Source organism: Tiliqua scincoides, chromosome 6 (assembly GCF_035046505.1).
Source record: "Tiliqua scincoides isolate rTilSci1 chromosome 6, rTilSci1.hap2, whole genome shotgun sequence".
Taxonomy (NCBI): Eukaryota; Metazoa; Chordata; class Lepidosauria; order Squamata; family Scincidae; genus Tiliqua; species Tiliqua scincoides.
Window position 1 is genome coordinate 73,363,129 of NC_089826.1, and position 11,014 is coordinate 73,374,142.

General features: G+C 43.0%; 1 pseudogene; it reads left to right on the plus strand.

Annotated features, from left to right (window-relative positions):
• The first annotated feature begins 9,207 nt into the window (after window positions 1-9,207).
• On the plus strand, window positions 9,208-9,326 carry LOC136656766 (5S ribosomal RNA; annotated as a pseudogene).
• The last annotated feature ends 1,688 nt before the right edge of the window (window positions 9,327-11,014 follow it).

The window sequence follows — 11,014 nt, forward strand, 5'->3', positions numbered from 1 at the left end:
TTTTGCATTTAGACAAATAAAGATTAAATGCATAGGATCGATGAGCGCTAATATCATTGGGGGGAGAGGACTGCTTAGATTGCTGCAATTTGTTTAGAGTTATTGCTTTATTGAAAAACTCGCCATTTCTGGAAATTTTAATGACTCACGCCTATTCCCTTAGTGGTTTCACATAAATGATGCCTTGTCTGTCCTCGTTTGCTTTAATGGCAACTGTAAACCCAATCTGCTTCAGTGCATTAAAAAAAAGAAAGAAAATAGAATCACATTGTGGGAAAAGAGATGAAGTGTTAATATTTTCCTAATCTCTATTGCCATGATTTCCAGACTCTGTGCCAGGTCACAGCTGTATGCTGCAAGGGCAGAGGCGAGCTGAAGTATGTTTTGAAAAACACTACTCTATGTCCATCAGAGCTAGGATGTAGTCCTGTAACATTCAGCTTCCTCTCTCTGCTGCTATGTGTGGCTTTCTTCATTCCAATATCTTATTGTTTGCTTTGTCCTCCTGATTGCCTGAAAAAAATTTCTAAAATGGGCAACCCAATTCTATGCAACTTCCCACATGGCAAACACAGCTATATCCTGCTGGCACAGAACCAAGTAGCCCCATGTAGGACTTTCAGGCCCAGGAGGGGGTTATGATGTAGCAGAGACCTGATCCTCCTTATCCATGGGTTTGGCGCCCGTGGATTTGATTCAGTGCGGGTGCTGGACTTGAGCTGGAGGACCTCACCTCTAGGAAGTGACTGGTGAAAACCAGAAGTGTCTCTGCAAAGTTTGTGTGAGGTATTCTGAGGCACAAGGAGGCCACACATGGTTTTTCATTTTTTGTACCTAAGAACACGGGTTACAAGTCATGGTAGGTATGTACAAGCTCCTGGCTTTAGAGGTAGGCTACCTCAGATTGCCAGATGCAGGGGACAGCACCAGGACACAGGTTGTCTTGTGTGCTCCCTGAAGCATTTGGTGGGTCACTGTGTGATACAGGAAGCTGGACTAGATGGGCCTTTGGCCTGATCCAGCAGGGCTCTTCTTATGTTCTTATGTAACACCTCTGGACATGACTGGACGGAACTTCTGGTTGCGTCTGGAGGTCCTCTGATGGCCTCCTTGAGGATTTAATTATTCATGGATTTAACTATCCATTTAATTATCCATGGAATTTAGTATCCACATCCAAGAATGGATTCCCCACAGATACCAAGGGCCAACTGTAGTGCCTTTCAGTGATCTATCTCATGACATGGCTGCAGGCTAGGTGCAGGACAAAACTGAGACAGAATGGTCTGCCCCATTACGTAATTTCCTGATTAGTGAAATATATCTTAAAAGTCACAGAAGAACCCCTTTCCTCCCACAAATAACTCGACTTGCTGGTCCTTCACATTGATATTTTATATTGATAACCCAATAATGGTAGCTTATTTCAAACAAACAAACAAGAAAGCAATATTTGGGGGGGAAAAATATTTTGGTAGAAACATGTAAAGGTTACATGAAGAAAAAAGTTAATAGACTGAAGTTTATAGCTCCTTGCATAACTGTCACATCTGTGTGTAAATTAACTTTCTCTTCTGTTGGCTGGAATGCAAAAATCCAATAAACTCTTAATAAAAATGGAAAGGTCATATGTAAATATCAGATAACTTGAAAATGAACCAGAAAACAGGAGGGCTTGCATTAAAAATAAAACGTATTTCATGTAGTGTTTTGTTTGGCTCGAGCTGTGGTAGTGTATGAGATGCTTTTGTTATATATATATATATATATATATATATATATATATATAGGGAACTATTCAAATAAAAAAAGGAATCCATACCAATGAGGAAGCTAGGGGAAACTGGATATTTCTCTGCAAGCCTCAGAAGAATGGTCTTATCTAGTGCTAAATTGTTTAAATATAGAATGGGCAAAATAATCAATTTCTTCCTGCGCAGGAAATTATTTTGTTTGCTTGTAGTGATCAAATGCAATAGAAACAAAGTCTTGGCTGAAACATTTATCGTAAAATCAACTGCACAACTGGCCCCCCAAGAACATCAAGAAGGGTAACTTATCTCCACAGACACTCACCATATTGAGTCATACATTCTTCAGTATGTAGTCTCTGAATGGGTTATGGGAGATCTATCTGTCCTTCTTTAGAATTGGCACGTCTGAATTTGGTACAGAGTGGAAAAGATTGTCCTTAGGAGCTCATTCTTATCTATGGCGCATGTTGGTTTCATAATGAAACATGACAGAGTATCGTATTTAAATATAGCATTATAAAGATAACGCTTGTAAAAACAATCTTGTTTGATGTAATATTTTAATATCTTTATCCATTTAAATGTTCCAAATATACTCTTAATTATCATAAAGACTATTTTATCCAGACACCCATGGATACTCATTTTCATGCCTTTCAAGCTTCTTCTTCATTTTGGCTTTCAAATTCTCTTCAGCATTTAAGATGAAACTCTGCCAATATTCAATCATGTAAGTCAACTATGAGAGCTCTGTATTTATTTAAGAAATATATTAAAGTTTAAGAACTAAGGTTGTTATAAGTTGTACGTCACTAACGATTTAGGATGAAAATCAAAAGAAACCATAGACCAGTGGTTCCCAAACAGTGTGCCATGGCAACTGAGAGTCCCGTGGCAAACTCACAGGGGCACCATAGGATGTCATTGATGGCCTCTTCTTCCTAGCTCTTCCAGGCACTGCTTTGTTTGATCTTGCAAGATAAAGTACAATCCATGATGGTGATGCCCATCATCTTGGTTCCCCAAGGAAGTGCCCGGAAGAGATGGGAAGAGGAGGCTGCCACGAAAGAAGGGTGCCATGACCACACAAAGTTTGGGAACTTCTGCCTTTGACTTTTCACTCCTTCCTCAAAATTTCTCAGATTCCCCCCCACCCCACCTCCAAGAAACCTCGACACTGGCAAGTTGATTTTTCACTTTAGGTGAGATTTGATGGTCCCAGATGTTGCCATCTTTGTCCACAGTGTGTTAACTTTGTTTCCCAGCTCAGGACTCACACCAGGATGTCCAGTCCTGGTGAGATTCAAATGGCAGCACCCACCCCTGAGTTTTAACATTTGTTGTGATTTATGACAGAGCTGTGCAGAAATGCCATGAGAAACTGGGTCTTCCCACACCATGTATTGCTTCCCTCCACAATGATCTGATATTTTGTCCACATACAGCCTCTAGATTTGCTTCAAAATGTTGTTTCAATGAAATCTTGTAGCAATGTAAAACCTCCAAATAGCCCTGTGAGCTTCCAGGACTTGTGGAATGTCGAGAGTTCTTGAAACATCATTGCAATATATAAAGGAAAAACGGAAAACAGGAAAGAGAGGAAATTAGACAACTCAAACCCCAACAGTTTATAGTAAATTTTCTGAAAGGACCAATTAAGGTTTGGAGGTTATTGTGCCAGGATACAGGACCATACATGGCTTTTTCAGGAGGAAGGCAAGAAAACAAGGCACATTTTCCCCTTCCTACTCTTCAGGCCTTCGTCTTCCATGCTATATACCAATATACAGCTTAGTTACATACTTAGTTGTTAAAGCAGCCGTTTTCAACAACTGTACCATGGCACACTGGAGTGCCGCAAATGGTCCCCAAGTGTGCCACAGGAATTTGTGAGAGGGTCATTTATTAGTAGGGCCATTGGGGCATGTGAGCTTCCCACTGGCAGCATGGTGCACCTTGTCAATTGTCAAAAACCAATGGTGTGCCTTATAAGAACATAAGAACAGCCCCACTGGATCAGGCCATAGGCCCATCTAGTCCAGCTTCCTGTATCTCACAGCGGCCCACCAAATGCCCCAGGGAGCACACCGGATAACAGGAGACCTCATCCTGGTAACCTCCCTTGCATCTGGCATTCTGACATAACCCGTTTCTAAAATCAGGAGGTTGCGCATACACATCATGGCTTGTACCCCATAATGGATTTTTCCTCCAGAAACTTGTCCAATCCCCTTTTAAAGGCATCTAGGCTAGACGCCGGCACCACATCCTGCGGCAAGGAGTTCCACAGACTGACCACACGCTGAGTAAAGAAATATTTTCTTTGTCTGTTCTAACCTGCCCAACACTCAATTTTAGTGGATGTCCCCTGGTTCTGGTATTATGTGAGAGTGTAAAAAGCATCTCCCTATCCACTCTGTCCATCCCCTGCATAATTTTGTATGTCTCAATCATGTCCCCCCTCAGGCATCTCTTTTCTAGGCTGAAGAGACCCAAACACCGTAGCCTTTCCTCATCAGGAAGGTGCCCCAGCCCAGCAATCATCTTACTTGCCCTCTTTTGCACCTTTTCCATTTCCACTATGTCCTTTTTGAGATGTGGCAACCAGACCTGGACACAATACTCCAGGTGTGGCCTTCCCATTGATTTGTACAATGGCATTTTAATATTAGCCGTTTTGTTCTCAATACCTTTTCTAATGATCCCAAGCATAGAATTGGCCTTCTTTACTGCCGCCGCACATTGGGTTGACACTTTCATTGACTTGTCCACCACCACCCCAAGATCTCTCTCCTGATCTGTCACAGACAGCTCAGAACCCATTAGCCTATATGTGAAGTTTTGATTTTTTGCCCCAGTGTGCATGACTTTACACTTACTTACATTGAAACACCTCTGCCATTTTGCTGCCCATTCTGCCAGTTTGGAGAGATCCTTCTGGAGCTCCTCACAACCACTTCTGGTCTTCACCACTCGGAAATATTTGGTGTCTTCTGCAAACTTAGCCACCTCACTGCTCACCTCTGTCTCCAGGTCATTTATGAAGAGGTTGAAAAGCACCGGTCCCAGGAGAGATCCTTGGGGCACACCGCTTTTCACCTCTCTCCATTGTGAAAATTGCCCATTGACACCCACTCTCTGTTTCCTGGTCTTCAACCAGCTCTCAATCCAGGAGAGGACCTGCCCTCTAATTCCCTGACTATGTTTGAATAGGCAACAAGGCTCTTGTCCCAACATGGCTGGAGGTCTGAACAGGAACTGGTGTATTAACCCATTTTTGCCCAGCCCACAGGTCTACACATTTGATCCCTGTTGCGTATATGCAAACTTGGACAAAAATGGTTTGAGGAGCTGGGGATACACTGTGACATTTTATTGCCAATCTGCTTCACTTTGTGAGTGCACTTGAAGATCTGTATTTCTATGAAAGGTAAAAATTTTAGAGGGTATATTTTTATTCAGTCTTGCCAGGTCTGCTTTTTGCTCCAACTTTTAGACATCTTTAATTAAGCCCTCTTGGAAGTAAAGACTTTCCTGAGGGGCAAAAAAAAAAAACCCTAGCTCTAGTTCGAAGGAAGAGAGTTGCATTCATAATTTTGCTTTAAACTTTAAGACAATTAACTTTTGGCAACTAAGCAAATTCAAAGCTTTGAACAGCCAAAATCAGACCTATTTAAAGGATAATTATGTACAAAAATGTCCAATGTTAACTTCTTCTTCTTTTTTCTAAACAGATTAGGTTCCAGAACCAACATTCATTGATTTTCCTTTTTATTTCTATAGTGCTGCAGTATGGGGGGAGGTCTTTAGGGTCAGGAGGGTGGGGGATGGCTTCTGGGCCCTTGACTAGGGCTTGACCTTATGGGGATGGACTACATGCTGAAATAATTTAACTTTTGATTGAAATTTTGTGACACCTCCTAATGCCATTTTCCAAAGCTTTCCATACCTTCCCAGGTTGGGAAGCATATCTTTCTTTCCCAGATTTTTTATTCGGGAGCAACTGTGTCATAAAAAGCCAAAACAGGTCCTGCACATTATTATCTACCCCAGTGTTTCTCAAACTCCGAGGGAGTTTTACTCTCTTAGTACGTGTTTACGGGGGAGGGGCTAGGGCAGCATATCCCCAGGATCGCGTATCTAAGGACGGCCAAGGGGGGGGTGCTTTCCACTTACTTTTAACTAGGTAGGGCTGCTGGAGGCTGCAGGAGGCGAGGCCCTCGACAGCACTCCCCAAGGCTTGGAATCTTCAGTAAAAGAGGGTGCAAAGCACTTCCGTTTTGCAGGAGGTGCTTTGTGCCTACCTTTACTGAATGTTCCAAGCCTCAGAGAGCCCTGCGGAGGGCTGTCCAGGGCTCCCAGCACTTCCTGTAGCCTCCACCAGCCCGACCTAATTAAAAGTAAGTGCAAAGCAGCCCCCTTGCCTCTCCTTAGTAACACCACCCTGGGGATCGCATTGCTGCATCCCCCCTTCCCCTGCCCCTTAACGGGACGGGGGAAGTGTTACACGAACTGGTGGGTTGCAACCCACCAGTTAGAGAACCACTGATCTACCCACATGTTTAAATATGTACATATCATGAGAAGCAACCATAAATAGAGGTATCGGAAAATCTCCTCATTTCCAGATGCGATAGACCAGGGGTTTCAAACATAAGACTTTTTATCTGGCCCTCAGGCTCTCAGCTGCTGAGTAGTGCTGAGGTGTTACTGCTGAAAAGCAGCCTACATGAAAATTGGGGACCCCCGTATCTTGAAATATGATCAAGATTTGGTATTTTCTCTTCTGTCATTTCAGTTAATGAGTTTTTTTTGTGAGAACAAATTGCTGATTTCTGGCCATCAGCTGCTTAATGATGTCACTTTCTGCTTAATGACATCACTTCCGGCCCTCAGCAGGTGCCCTAAATGCTAACTGTATAAAACGAGTTTGTCACTCCTGAGATAGACACTCGTGTTCCAGCACCACCTCTGGGAAGCAATTCTAAGTGTCAAGCAGTCTAACCTGACCCTGACCTGACCTGACCTGTAGTTGTTAAGAGGTTTCTTTGCTATTGGCTGATCAGCTTTAGATGGTGCTTGATGGTGATTCACAAGTTGACTACTTGGCTAATAACTTTCATATTCAAGTTCAGGTTTGAGTTTGAAATGCACTTACTCTAAGTGTCAATACACTCTCACTTTGCAGGAATGGGACACACGGACTGCTATCTCTTGCATCCCCTTCTCTTCATCCACACCTGGAGTATTGTGTCCAGTTCTGGTTGCCACATCTCCCAAAGGATATGTTGGGAATGGAAAAGGTGCAGAAGAGAGCAACCAAAATGATTACTGGACTGGGGCACCTCCCTTACAAGGAAAAGCTGCATCATTTGGGGTTCTTCAGTCTAGAAAAAAAAGGCACCTGAGGAGGGACAAGACTGAGACATACAAAATTATGCAGCGGATGGATAGAGTGGATAGAGAGATGCTCTTTTTCCCTCTCGCACATCACCAGAACCAGGGGACATCCACTAAAATTGAGTGCTGGGAGAGTTAGGACAGACAAAAGGAAATATTTCTTTACCCTGTGTGTAAATAGTCTGTGGAACTGCTTGCCACAAGATGTGGTGATGACATCTGACCTGGGTGCCTTTAAAAGGGGGTTGGACAAATTTCTGGAAGAAAAGTTTATCACGGGTTACAAGCTAGGATGAGCAACCAGCTAATCTCAGACTGTACATTCTGTTGCCTCGGAATGTCAGATGCAAGGGAGGGCATCAGGATGCAGTTCTCTTGTTGGCTTGTATGCTACCTGAGGCATCTGGTGGGCCACTGTGAGATACAGGAAGTTGGACTAGATGGGCTTTCGGCCTGATCCAATGGGGCCATTCTTATGGTTTTATGTTATGTTTTCTATCCCACTGTGTAAAACATTTTCTTCTCCTCTGTATCCATTCATGAACTTTAGCCAAAGAAGGCTTGTGACATGAAAGCAGAGGTTCAGTATCCCATATCCAGAACACTTGGGACTGGAAGCATTCTGGATTTATTTTTTTTTTTCCTAGATTGTGGAATAACTCTGCTGTCTTAACACTGACTTATGCCCCATATTGCATCATATTTTGGCCAGCCGTATGGAAAATCCCTTCCAGCTTTCTCACCGGGTTGCACTGATCATGCTAAAAATGGGGGAGGGGGGAGTCCTACCTGCTTCCTTGCTGGGTCATGCTGAGTGCAGTAAAGATGGAAGTCTTGCTGGCTACCATGCTGGGTTGCACTGAACGCACAAGGAATGGAAACAAAAAAAGAACTGCTGGCTTACTCGCTGGGTGAGTAGCGGCATGTTGCCAGTGAAGTACGGGAAAAAGTCATGGTCCCCAAAATTTTTAGATTTCAGAATGGTCCTGATTTTGGGTCTTTGGATAAGGGGTAATCAACCTATATCAAAGACCTTTGAGTTTTTATGCTACTGTAGTATAATATGGCGAATCAGAACTTTTCCCTTTAAATGTATAGCTGTCTGCACTCATCTAGGAAGATTTTATTTGTAGCAGCTTTTTACGTACCTTCCAATCTCCTGCTTATTATGATGTGGAAGTACAAAAGCCGAATGACAAACCCAGTGTAACAGCACAACAATAGCATTAACTGTCGATAGTTCATTCAGTGATAGAGGGAGAATGGAATTCATGCTGGGTTTATAAATCTTATGAACATTTGTGCCATTGCTTCACATGCATTGGCTAGCTTGCAGTATGAAAGGGATTTGATCACAGCATCCTTCTTGATACTCTGTCAAACAGATGGACCATTTCTATATTCTCAGGGGCCATGCTAACTTCAGTACACTCATCCGAGAGCCAGAACTATCCATCTCTCATGGACAGTTAGAATTTATTACAAAAAAAGTATTCCCAGATCAGGAATTCCCTGGTCAGTAGCTTAAGATCTGCTTAGATGACATGAGGTCATCAAAGAGTGGCCCAAGGAACAAATATATTTTCCTAAAAGGTCTGATTGGTAGTAGTCCTTGGCTTTTGGAGAACACATATGAGGTAGCTGTTCAGTACAGTTTACATCAGTGTTTCTCAAACCGATGTTCTCAAACTGTTCCTGACTGTTCTCAAACAGTCAGGACCCACTTGGTGGGTCACAAGCCAATTTCAGGTAGGTCCCTGTTCATTTCAGGTGTATTTTTTTAAATATATTAGACGATATGGGCCACTTGGTAGGGGCCATATGGTATATGACTGCATTTGGGGAAATGTTACAGATCTGTTCTTTTAACAGGCTACTGTGTATATGCTTTCAACGATGATAAACAATGGGACTTATTCCCAGGTAAGTGTGGATATGACTGCAGCCTTTGGGATGTTTGGGGAATTTAAAAAAAACAAAACAGAACAGCAACTGCTTAGGAGGGTTAGGAGGGTTCTTCTTTATGTTAAATACATTTTAAAACTTATTCTTATTGTAAACTTTTTTTACCCTGCACATGCCTGATCTCATCTGATCTTGGAAGCTAAGCAGGGTCAGGCCTGGTTAGTACTCGGATGGGAGACCACCTGGAAATACCGGGTGGTGTAGGCTTATACCATAGTCTTTTGAGACTGAAGGTTGCCAACCAACCAAACTTTAATTTACTTACTTAGAGCCCAATCCTCTTTAGTGCCAGCAGTATGAATGTACCACAGGCACTAGATGTCGCAAATGTACTGTAAGGCACTTCTGTGGCACTTGGAGAAAAGGGGCCACTGCCAGTTAGCGCAGAGGGGCATCTGACACTCCAGCAGTACCAGCAGGTGGTAAGTAGTATCAGGATGGGGGGAAGGTGAGGAGTGGGTGGAATGGGGGAGAGTGGGGTTTGGGAGGAATCGGGCAGGAGGGGATGGGACTGGCAGAGCAGAGCTCCAGCAAAACAGCTGGTGCAGACTTGAGAAGCCCCATTGCAGGGCTTGGGACTTTCCCCGAGGGAAGGGGACAAAGTCTCCCTCCCCGAGGAGACCTCCAGCAGCTGCCTTGGGGCTGCAGAATGCAGCAGTAGATGCTTTGGTGCTGCTGTACCTAGCGGCAGAACCGCCTTTAGGATTGGACTGCTAATTAATTTGATTTTGTCATAAGGTAAGAGTTAAAAATTTTCCTGCTTGATGGTGTCACTTCTGGCCATGACATCACTTCCATCTTAATGACATCAGCTTTGGTGGGTGCCGACAGATTTTCGGGTCCTGGTGCTGAAAAGTTTGACAACCCACTGAATTATATGAAACTTGTGTTGAAACTCTCGGGTCCCTTTCCTTGGAAATGTAACTGAAAGGAACATGTATTTGTTTGGGATTTAATTGTTCAAATTTGGTAGGATCACTGTAGAGAGCAGGCTGATAAAACTGCAAAACACATTTAAATTCTACATGCTTTATAGCATTTTTCCCTGTTGGTGTGCGTTCACAAAGATTGACTGCTGTTCTTCCCCTGTACAAGAAATCTTCAGATAATACCAGGAATTTTTTTCACATTTACCCTTAGCAGACAGGACATTATGTTGCGCAACTGAGCTTGCGGTGACACTGACCACTGTGTGGCAGGTGTTCTGTAATGCTGGAGAATAAAACCCCTATGGGGAAGCTGTGTATTCTCTTAAAATGTCAATCCTTTCCTGGCAAGTTCCAGCTTTTGCATGAGGATAAGTATGGCAATTAGAACGGTGGAGTAGTGCATAAAATTACCCAGTTCCAAGTTTGAATTAACCCTACGTTGGTTGGCGGCAGGATAAATTTGAAATGTAATTTTCTCTCACAAAGAAAGGCATCTTTTCACGGTGTGACACGTGTCATAGTTTCAGAGTAAAACAAAAATGAGAGAGAGAGAGAGAGAGAGAGAGAGAGAGAGAGAGAGAGAGAGAGAGAGAGAGAGAGAGAGAGAGTTGAGTTGCTGCTCATTTTTTTCTAAGGCATTTTGTTGAGGTAAATTTGGCCTTTTTTTTGCTTGGGCAAAATATTCATGGAATGTCAAGGGTAGAAGAAATATTTACTCTATCCCTGTAAAGAATCTCCATCTGGAAATATATAGAAATGGAGCCAAACTGAGGGTCAGCAAGGATTACAGAGGAATTGTGCCATAGAATCAGTAATCACGCAAGCGGGTTTGGACAATGTAAGTTTTAGTGGCCATGGCTTGCCACTGCACAATTGGGGCATGTATGTCCACATTGGACACAGTGAAATTAGTGGTTAGTGTGATACTTGGCACTGTAGAGTTTGGTTGCTGTTTTTACGCCTTAA